This window comes from Malaclemys terrapin, chromosome 5 (assembly GCF_027887155.1).
Source record: "Malaclemys terrapin pileata isolate rMalTer1 chromosome 5, rMalTer1.hap1, whole genome shotgun sequence".
Taxonomy (NCBI): domain Eukaryota; kingdom Metazoa; phylum Chordata; order Testudines; family Emydidae; genus Malaclemys; species Malaclemys terrapin.
Genome location: NC_071509.1, coordinates 90,118,548 through 90,127,907, shown reverse-complemented (window position 1 = coordinate 90,127,907; position 9,360 = coordinate 90,118,548).

Below are 9,360 nucleotides of genomic sequence, written 5' to 3'. Positions count from 1 at the left end.
TCCCCAACAAAAAAGGTCTATAGACACCGGACAGGCCACTGTGGAACATCAGTGGACAAAAGACTGTTGATTGCTTCCCCTAACACCCCCGAAGAGGGTACCTGCACCAGCCCTTGTCCCATCACAGCTTGAACACTGGGGAGAAGGGAATAAAAATTTCTGGTAAGGAGAAATTGTTATCCCAGCCTATGCTGCTTGAACTTGGAGTGGTGAAGATTTCTAAGCTTGAGCAAGGGGTCCCCAGCTATTTAGCTCGGCTTAGCCTTAAAGGGCATATAAAGCTTGCTATTATAGCAGCTACTATAATCTTTTGGAACCTCATTTGTGTGTATATGTTTACCTGCTTTAACCTCAGAAATAACTCTCTTATTTATTTTTCCTAGTTAATACATCTTTGGTTAGCATTATAGGATCGGCTACAAGGGTTGTCCGTGGTGAGAGCTCTACTGTGTACTTGACCTGGGATGAGTGATTGGTCTTTTGGGACTAGGAGTAATCTGAGTATTGACGTGATTTTTGGCATAATGGACCATCTATCACACAGGCAAGCTTGCTTGTGTGGCAATATAGGCCAGAATGCCCGATGTTTATGATTCCATGTCAAGGCTGTTATAACACTTGTTACTTGATTGGTGAATGTTGGGATGGTGCCAAATTGGTGTGGCCATAGTGAATGAATGGTGTGAGCATAAATTGACATGACTTGAACGTGGCTGAATGGCTGCAAAGGATTCTGGGAGCAGGTTCCCTTTAAGCAGAAGAAAATTTGATCAAAGTCTGGATGTATGATCAATATTGAACCTATTGATTGGCAAATATGGGCCCTGCAAAAATAACTATCACATGTATAATGTTCCAACATGGAGCACAGGTCGACCTGGTTGCAGTGACCTTACAGCAAGGTCACCATGCAGAGACATAGGCACTATATGCTCAGATTTTTAAAGGCATTTAAGCATTGCTCTGCTCAGTGTTGCAAGGCCTAAGTGACTTAGCAGTCTAATTCTCATTTTCAAAAGTGACATGGACACTTTGGCCCAGATCCTCACAAATATTTAGGCGTCTAACTCACCCTGATTTCAAACACTGAAACACTCAGTGGAGCAATGCCTAAATACACTGTTGTTCCTATGTATTACTCAAGCCTCCTGGCACTCTCTCAGGCAAGAAAGTCTTGAACTGCCCCCTACCTGAGGCTCTGCCTTAAGGTATGATTGAGCCCTTAATGACACAAACTCATTTTCTTTCTTTCTCTCTGATCACCTGATATTTAATAAAGGAATGTCAGATTCCTTCTTTTCCATATTGCTGATTTTTTTGCATCTCTGCAGCATGTTTAGAAAACTTACATTTCTACATACTTGCCCAGATAATATAGTTTGACCTTTCACAGGGGTTTTGCCTTTATTAAAATCATGTGAATTAAGTGAAATCTGCTACCTTTCAAAGTAACTGGATTAATTTGAACATTTTCAGTGTCCGCTTCAAGCAGGTATAAATGGTATAACATCAATTGGGGTTAAAAAGTCCCATATAAACCACCACTGCTGTTATTAAATGTAATTAAGATAGAACAGCAGGCAATTTAAATAGGAAAGCGTTGTGTAAAAATGGCAGTACAGACAAATGACTCTGATGTTGTCATTAAAGCTAATTGGAAGCAGGGGTTTCTAAAGGAAGATGTAATTAACAGGCTAATGAATACCATATTAGGGTTGTTATTAACAATGAAATTTGCAAACATACATGAAAAACCAGTTGCGGATATAATATTATTAGAGCTATTACAAAGTAAAACTCTTCAAACAAATTATATAGCAATTTATCAGTTGATATAGTGCCCTAATAGAACAGCAGTAATAAAGCCTTCTTCCCTTTCACCTTCCGCTTCCACAAAGTAAGTAATAATTACCACATATTAGCTGTAATGTATATGTTTTCAGTAAATTGGCCATTCTAATGCTTCTATACAAGTTTATCCAAAGAAATATTTTTGAAAAGTAACTGTCAGCTTTTAAAGGAAATCACATGACTGCTCCATTTTGTTACAGTATATGATGCATGGAACACATGTAGCTAAGTTAATCATTCTGTAGAAAGTAGCCCCGACTGGCATTCATCACTAAAAATATATTCCATATAATTGAACAAAAAGCTTCTGCTAAATTAAACTGAGCTAATTTATGCATTCATGAAATTATTTTTTATCTGAAAAGGATGACATGCTCAGCTGTAGTAGGAGGTGTTGGACAGGCTACTTTTCTAAAGACCCCTGCTAGGTGACAGAGAGTAGAGCTAATTTAGATCTTAAAAGGAGATTAACCTCTGCATGGCAATCTGCGTAGTTTTAGTGTTTGAAAAGGAGAAATGGAGCTTTTAAGGATGGGAAAAGCAGGCTAAGTGTTCTGAGTAGGAGTGAAACAAGGAAAAGTGGCAGCTACACACAAGTAAAAAAAAATAGATGTAACTGTCTTAGTTTAAAATTAGGTACTTATGAGCATAGCTCGGGTTTGGTGGTTCAGACCATTTGGTCTGAATATCAGGCAGGACATCTAGTAAGACAAGTGTTATATGTGAACTTTCCAATATTGCCTGGTTTTAGGTGAGATGGAAATAGCACAAGAATATAGTCTGAGGATAAAATTTTTAAAAGTACATAATTGATCTGAGCCTAAAGTCTCATTTTCAAAAGTGACTTAGGTGCCTAGATGCTTTTGAAAAAAGAACAGGAGTACTTGTGGCACCTTAGAGACTAACAAATTTATTAGAGCATAAGCTCTAATGTTAGTCTCTAAGGTGCCACAAGTACTCCTGTTCTTTTTGCGGATACAGACTAACACGGCTGCTACTCTGAAATCTGTCTAGATGCTTTTGAATATCCCACCAGACTCCTTCCTGCATCTTTAGGTACCTAGACCCAGATCCTCAAAGGTGTCTAGACACCTAACTGCTTTTGAAATCAATGGGAGTTTGGAATCTAAATACTTTTGAGGATCTTTGCCCTAAATACCTTTTAAAATCTAGCCTTAAGAGATTGTCACTCAAAGGCAATGGGACTTAGGCTCCTCACTGCATAAGACTATTACTGTGTGACTTAGTAGCCTAAATCTGATACAGCTTCAGTGGAAATTTTCCCTAAGTAAGGACGCTGGTCTCAGAAATACCACCAGCAATTAAAATCTTTGGCCAGAACTTTCAAACCTAGGTGCTTAAAGCTAGACACCTAAATCCCTATTCAGGCAGCTATATAACTGGTCTATTTTTACTCAGAGATGGTAAGGATCTGCACTTCCCATTGACTTACTGAGAGTTATGAGCGTTCGCCAGCTCCGAAAAGCAGGATACATGTGTAGCAGCGAGAAAATGGATTTAGGAAGCTAACTTTTGGTAATCACATTGGAATATTTTTGGTTTATTTTCAAATATATTTCACAATTTGTTCATGGGAAGAAAGGCTCATTGTCTTTTGAACTTTGCAATGATAAGGGCTGAGTAAAAGAGGTAACATTCCAAAAATGTAGATTAAACAGAGGATGCAGATGGGGTTAGCATACCCAGCTCATATAATATCTTACTCCTGCAGACTGGAAATTGAAAAAATTGTTATTCCAAAAAGGACTACAGAGTACTCCATGCAACCATAGACAAATTGGGGCAAAATATTTTAAAATTACAAGATTTAATGAGAGACGGTCTAGAAAAATATAACTTGATTGAAGACACAAAGGCTGGAATTTAGGAGAAATTTTACTGAACTAACATCTGGAAGCCAAGAGAGTTGAGAAAACATTATGCAAAGATGCGGGGGGAGACTGTAGGGAAGAAAGAAGGAAAAATTCACAAACATTTTTCCTCAATTGTACTGGATGGATAGCAGTATCTTGCTCTAGGGAACATATAAGTATTGAATGCTTCAGGAGAATACCAGACTTTAACAATATTTGTTATTATGAAGAAAGGATAATAAGGTTAAACTTATTTTTACTAGGGGAAAAAAGAGTTCAATAGCCATTGACTGGAAGATTCAAAAATATAAAGGATATCAGAAAAGCAGAATTATAAATTGTCCATACAAGAGATAATACCAAAAATCATGGAAACAATCTATAAATTAAGAAATCTAAGATTGAAAAGTGACTCCATGTAGAATGATTCCATCTAAGCAGTATGAAACTTGCAGAACAAATTACCAAGTATGCGCCTCAAAGCAAATAAAATAAAGATTTTGTAGAGAGAGAACCGAAAGATAAACTAAAAAGAAAGCAGGAGGTGTCAAGAGAAAGGTAATGAGACCTTATTCTTTTAGCTAAGCAGCTTTTTCTTGTCTAGTAATTCAGGAGTCAAAACTGATTCTTTGTATGAGATCCATTATGTCAAATTCTTTTCTTCAGTATAACAGCAGTATGGAATGGTCATACATTTGTTATCCAACAGAATTTTACTGAGCTAAGTCCATTGCCAAAAATACTGAAATCCTTTAACAAGATAAAAAAAATACATTGTGGTTGAAACCTGGCCTTTCTGAGTTTGATGGGAATTTTGCCATTGACTTCATCAGGGCCAGGATTTCACCCAATATATTTCTCTCTTATGGACATAATGGAACTATGAAAGTATCCATGAAATAAATGAAAACTGATCAATTTTAATTCCTACACATGACGTTGCTAATTATTACTTTTTACAATGAGAGACAAGCTTTCAAGCTACACAGAACTCTTCTTTACGTCTGGGAAAGGTACTCAGAGTGTCACAGCTAAACACAAGGTTGAATAGATAGTTTAGCATAAGTAGGTAGCACAAAGAAGAACAGGAGTACTTGTGGCACCTTAGAGACTAACAAATTTATTTGAGCATAAGCTTTCGTGGGCTACAGCCCACTTCTTCGAATGCATAGAATGGAACATATATTGAGGAGATATATATACACATACAGAGAGCGTGAAAAGTGGGAGCTGTCTTACCAACTCTGAGAGGCCAATTAAGTAATAGAAAAAACTTTTGAAGTGATAATCAAGATAGCCCAGTACAGACAGTTTCATAAAAAATGTGAGAATACTTACATGGGGAGATAGATTCAATGTTTGTAATTGAAACATTACAATCAGCCATCCCCAGTCTCTATTCAAGCCTAAATTGATTGTATCTAGTTTGCATATCAATTGAAGTTCAGCAGTTTCTCGTTGGAGTCTGTTTTTGAAGCTTTTCTGTTGCAAAATTGCCACCCTCAGGTCTGTTACTGAGTGACCAGACATATTCCAAGGGACCATTCAAGGTGAAGTGGTTCATTAACACTTTTGTGGTCAAAGGACAAAAAGTTGGGTTAGTGGGTTACCAATTGCTGTAATAAGCCATAAATCCAATGTGTTTATTAAGACCATGATTTTTAGTGTCTAGCAAGGTTATGAATTTAAGCTCCCACACTTATCTTTTGAAAGTGTTGTGCAGGTTTCCTTTGAGGAGGATTGATAGTGCAGATATATAGTGATCACTCTGGGAAAAGTGTTTACCCACAGGTGATATGGTGTTTTTGTCTTTTATCATTTTCTTGACTGAGTTCATTCAAGAGCATAGTGATTGTCTGGTTTCACCCACACAGTTGTTACTGAGGTATTTAATGCACTGGATGAAGTATATCACATGTTGAGATAGGCATGTGTAGCACCCATGGATCTTGAAAGGGGGATGTTGATCATTGTACCAGTGGAAATATGTCTGTAGATTTTGCATCTTTTGTTCTGGCAGGGTCTGATTCATGCCCAGAGCCCATCCTGTGCACTGAGACCGTGCAAATTGAGATTTTTCAAAGGCTTATAATATGACCATATTTTGGCAGTTTTTAACAGGAACAGCAAAATGTATAGCACTGACATGAAAGCAGCCCTCAGCAAATTTTAGGCATTTGTTCCAAAATGTTCAGGCACTAGCACTTCTCAACAAAACATAAGATTTATTGTTATAAAAGCAGAAAAACGTATTTCCACTGATCTCATTCTTGGAAATAGCTGAACTAAGTTTGCTGGAACTTTGCAAAATTATTTAGCCTGAGGAAGATGATGCTCAGTATGAAAAATTTCAGCCCAAACTGTTTAGGTGTGACTAAGTTATAAGTAGGTCTGTAGGTTTGTCATGATGCAGAAAAAGTCATGGATACTGTGATTTCTCGGTTTGTGACTCCTCTGTCTGTCCATGACTGCCTGTAGGAAGACTCTAGGTGGGTGGGTCACTGGCCAGGTGTGGAGGGGAGGCCCTGGGATTGGGCCACAATACTGCTCAAGTGTGGCCTGACTGCCCCTCTCTTGGTGCTGCAATCCCATGTGCAAAGTCATAATGTTTGGAGTGGGGAGCTGGGCCCAGCCCTGGGGACACAGGAGCTGTCACTTCTGGGTGAGTGTGGGATGGGCTCCCTTGCCATCCCCAGGCCCAGCAGTTTTGGCTCCCAAACTCCCCTGCCTGGTCCATGTACCCTCCATGCTGACCTGCTGCCAAGCGTCCCCGCCCCCCACCATACGGGCCTGGCACCAGGGAGAGAGATCATGGCCAATTCTGGTCTCTCTGGTGGAAGCGGTGGGAGGGGAAATGTCTCATCCAGGGAAGGAAATACTGGGACATGCGAAGCCCAGGCCTCTGATGCCAGGGCAGGGCACAGCCCAGAAAGCACAAGGGAGATACTGTACAGCCCCATGGGCCCCTAGCATCTCTGCTCCCCATGGAAAGCCATGGCATTTGGGCTGCAGCCCTTTTCCCCATTCCTTTCCTGCCTGGGCAGGAGGCTCGGGGAAGTGCTGGAGCCTCTCCTCCAAGCCTGCAGCACTGGGAATCACAAAGGGGCTCCACTGTTGGGTGGGGATGTAGGCACCCCAGCCCATTACCTCCTGTGCAGGTGGCAGGTCCCTAGACACAGGGTCACCGACACTTCTGTCTCTGGCCTGGCCATGAGGGAAGGAGTGGCAGCTGCTGAGTCTCTGCTCAGAGCTGGCCAAGGTGGGGCGGTCCTGGGATTCTTGGTTCTCTCCCCTTTGTTGCACCCCTAGGGACAAGGAAGAGGGGGAGGAGGAGTCAGAGAAGAAGGTTGCTGGCCTTGGAGATGTGGTTGAATTTCATTTATCATGGCATTTTTTTATCAAAAATTAGGGAGCAGTCATGGAAAATTTAGTAACCTGTGACTTTTACTAAATTTACCATGATTGTCCCATGATTTTTTATACAAAATACTGTGACAAATCTGCAGCCCTAGTTATAAGAAACTAAAAATATGGTCTTATAATGGCAAATGTTGGCCAAACTTAACTATAGCCAGTATTATCCGCTTTGCCTATTATATGTGTGATACATGGGCAGAAAGGATTAAACATCCTGCAAAATAAATGACTCAAATTCAACCCTTAAAGACATGTCGGGAGATAATGTTTGTGGTTTTTGTGTATTTACATGTGTATGGGTAGTGGTCAACAATGTAATCAACAGTCCCTGTCTATGCTGTATTTTGATAATTCAAAGATAAAAAAAAAAATCCTAGCATTTAAATGAAGTGTAAACACGGGATATCTCTATAGTCATCTCTCTTTGAAACGTATAGCAAATTGTCGGTGAATGGTGGAAGAACAGGTGATTGTCTTATGTTAATTCATATAGCTAAGCATCAGTGATTAACATAAGGCAGTTTATCTTTGTGAATAATTAATGACGATACTAAGGAAATAAGGGCCTATTGCTCCCCGAGGGACTCCAACTTGTGAAAGAAGACCTGAAATTGTATAAAAGATCCTTGGGTCCTGATCCTTTTTATCTCAGATGAGCTTATGCTTCATCAGGGGAAGTTTGAGTTGCAAGATGAGATCCCAGTTAAGCTGGTACACCCTGGATATGATATTGGACATTGGACTATAACCTATTAACTAAATTCTAAAGGAACTCTTTGCAACTACAAAGCTCACCATCTCAGCTATGTATCAGAAACTCAAGAATTGAACTCGTGTCTGATGTATATTGATCTTTTAACCATACTCTCTCCATTTTCTTTTTTAATAAATGTTAGTTTAGTTAATAAGAATTGGCTGTAGCATGTATTTGGGTAAGATCTGGAATATTCATTAGCCTGGGAGGTAATGTGTCCAATCTTTTGGGATTGATAGAACCTTATCTTGTGTACGATGAAAAAAGATTTTCAGAAGTCTTCATCATATTTGACTTGAGTACGTGGATGGAGGCCTGAGGCTGGGTTACTTCAAGGAAACTGTGTTGTTTGGACTTCTGAGTAACCAGTAAGGTAATAAAGAAGCTGGTTTATGCTGGCTTGGTAAATCTAAGTATTGAATTATCCACTAGCTTTGGGGTTTGTCTGCCCCATTCTTTGCAGTTTACCCTAATTGGATAACCTCAGCTGGCACCCACTGGGACCCCGGACACAATATTTCAATGGGGAAAACTATTGCCCCAATCCTACAAACGTTTAGGGCTTGTCTTCACTGCAGTATTAACTAAAGTTATAATTTGAGTTTTGCCCCTAACTCAAATCCCATCCACACACAAAATCCTTTAGCTCTAGTGTGGTGGTGCTTCTAACTCAAGTTGGCTGGCCCATCAGGGGGCATTGGCCATAGCTCAAGGGAGTGCAATTCATCTGCTGCTAACATGACCAGTCTTCAGTTTGGAAAGAGGCTAGTGCTACCTAAGTGCACTAGTCTTCCACTGCCTTCCCACAGTTCCCCTCCATGTGCCCAGAAAGGACAGACAAGTTCTCCCACAATTCACATGGAAAGAATTCATAAACTGGCTAAGCTTACTGCAGCACAAAGAACAGTGCTTCGTGCACTCAGAAGTCTTAGTGCCATACACAAGCGTGTGTAGTGCCCTGTGGACACAGCAGCTTGAATGTTCTTTGCAGTGTGTCCACTCTCACTAGGCTAATTTGAGAGAAATAACTTGAGTGAGCCTTGGAGGGAAGACATAGAATTCAGCACATGCCTAAGGGTAAGTCTTTGCAGTTTTATCGTATTGTGACAAGTACCTTATTACAGTTGGAGGTAATATCTTCTTATTCCTATAATGTGATTTAACAAGGAGCAGATCTTATGGTAAACTTTTAGGCTGTGATACTGCAATTGGGTCTGCCTAGTAGGGTCATTGCACCTAATTGCAAAGTCTTAATTGAAGTCAGTAGGGCCGTGTGCATGTGCAAGTAGCCCCTATGTGAATCAATTGCAGGATTAGGGCCTTAGTTTGCACTTCTCTATAGTACTTACTATGTTTCACAAACTTAAAAACGTTCCTATTTTCTCGAGTATATTGCTATTTACCTTAAAAATGATCCAGTAATCTCCCTCCACATTACCATGACTTCACCAATTTAGCAATTGT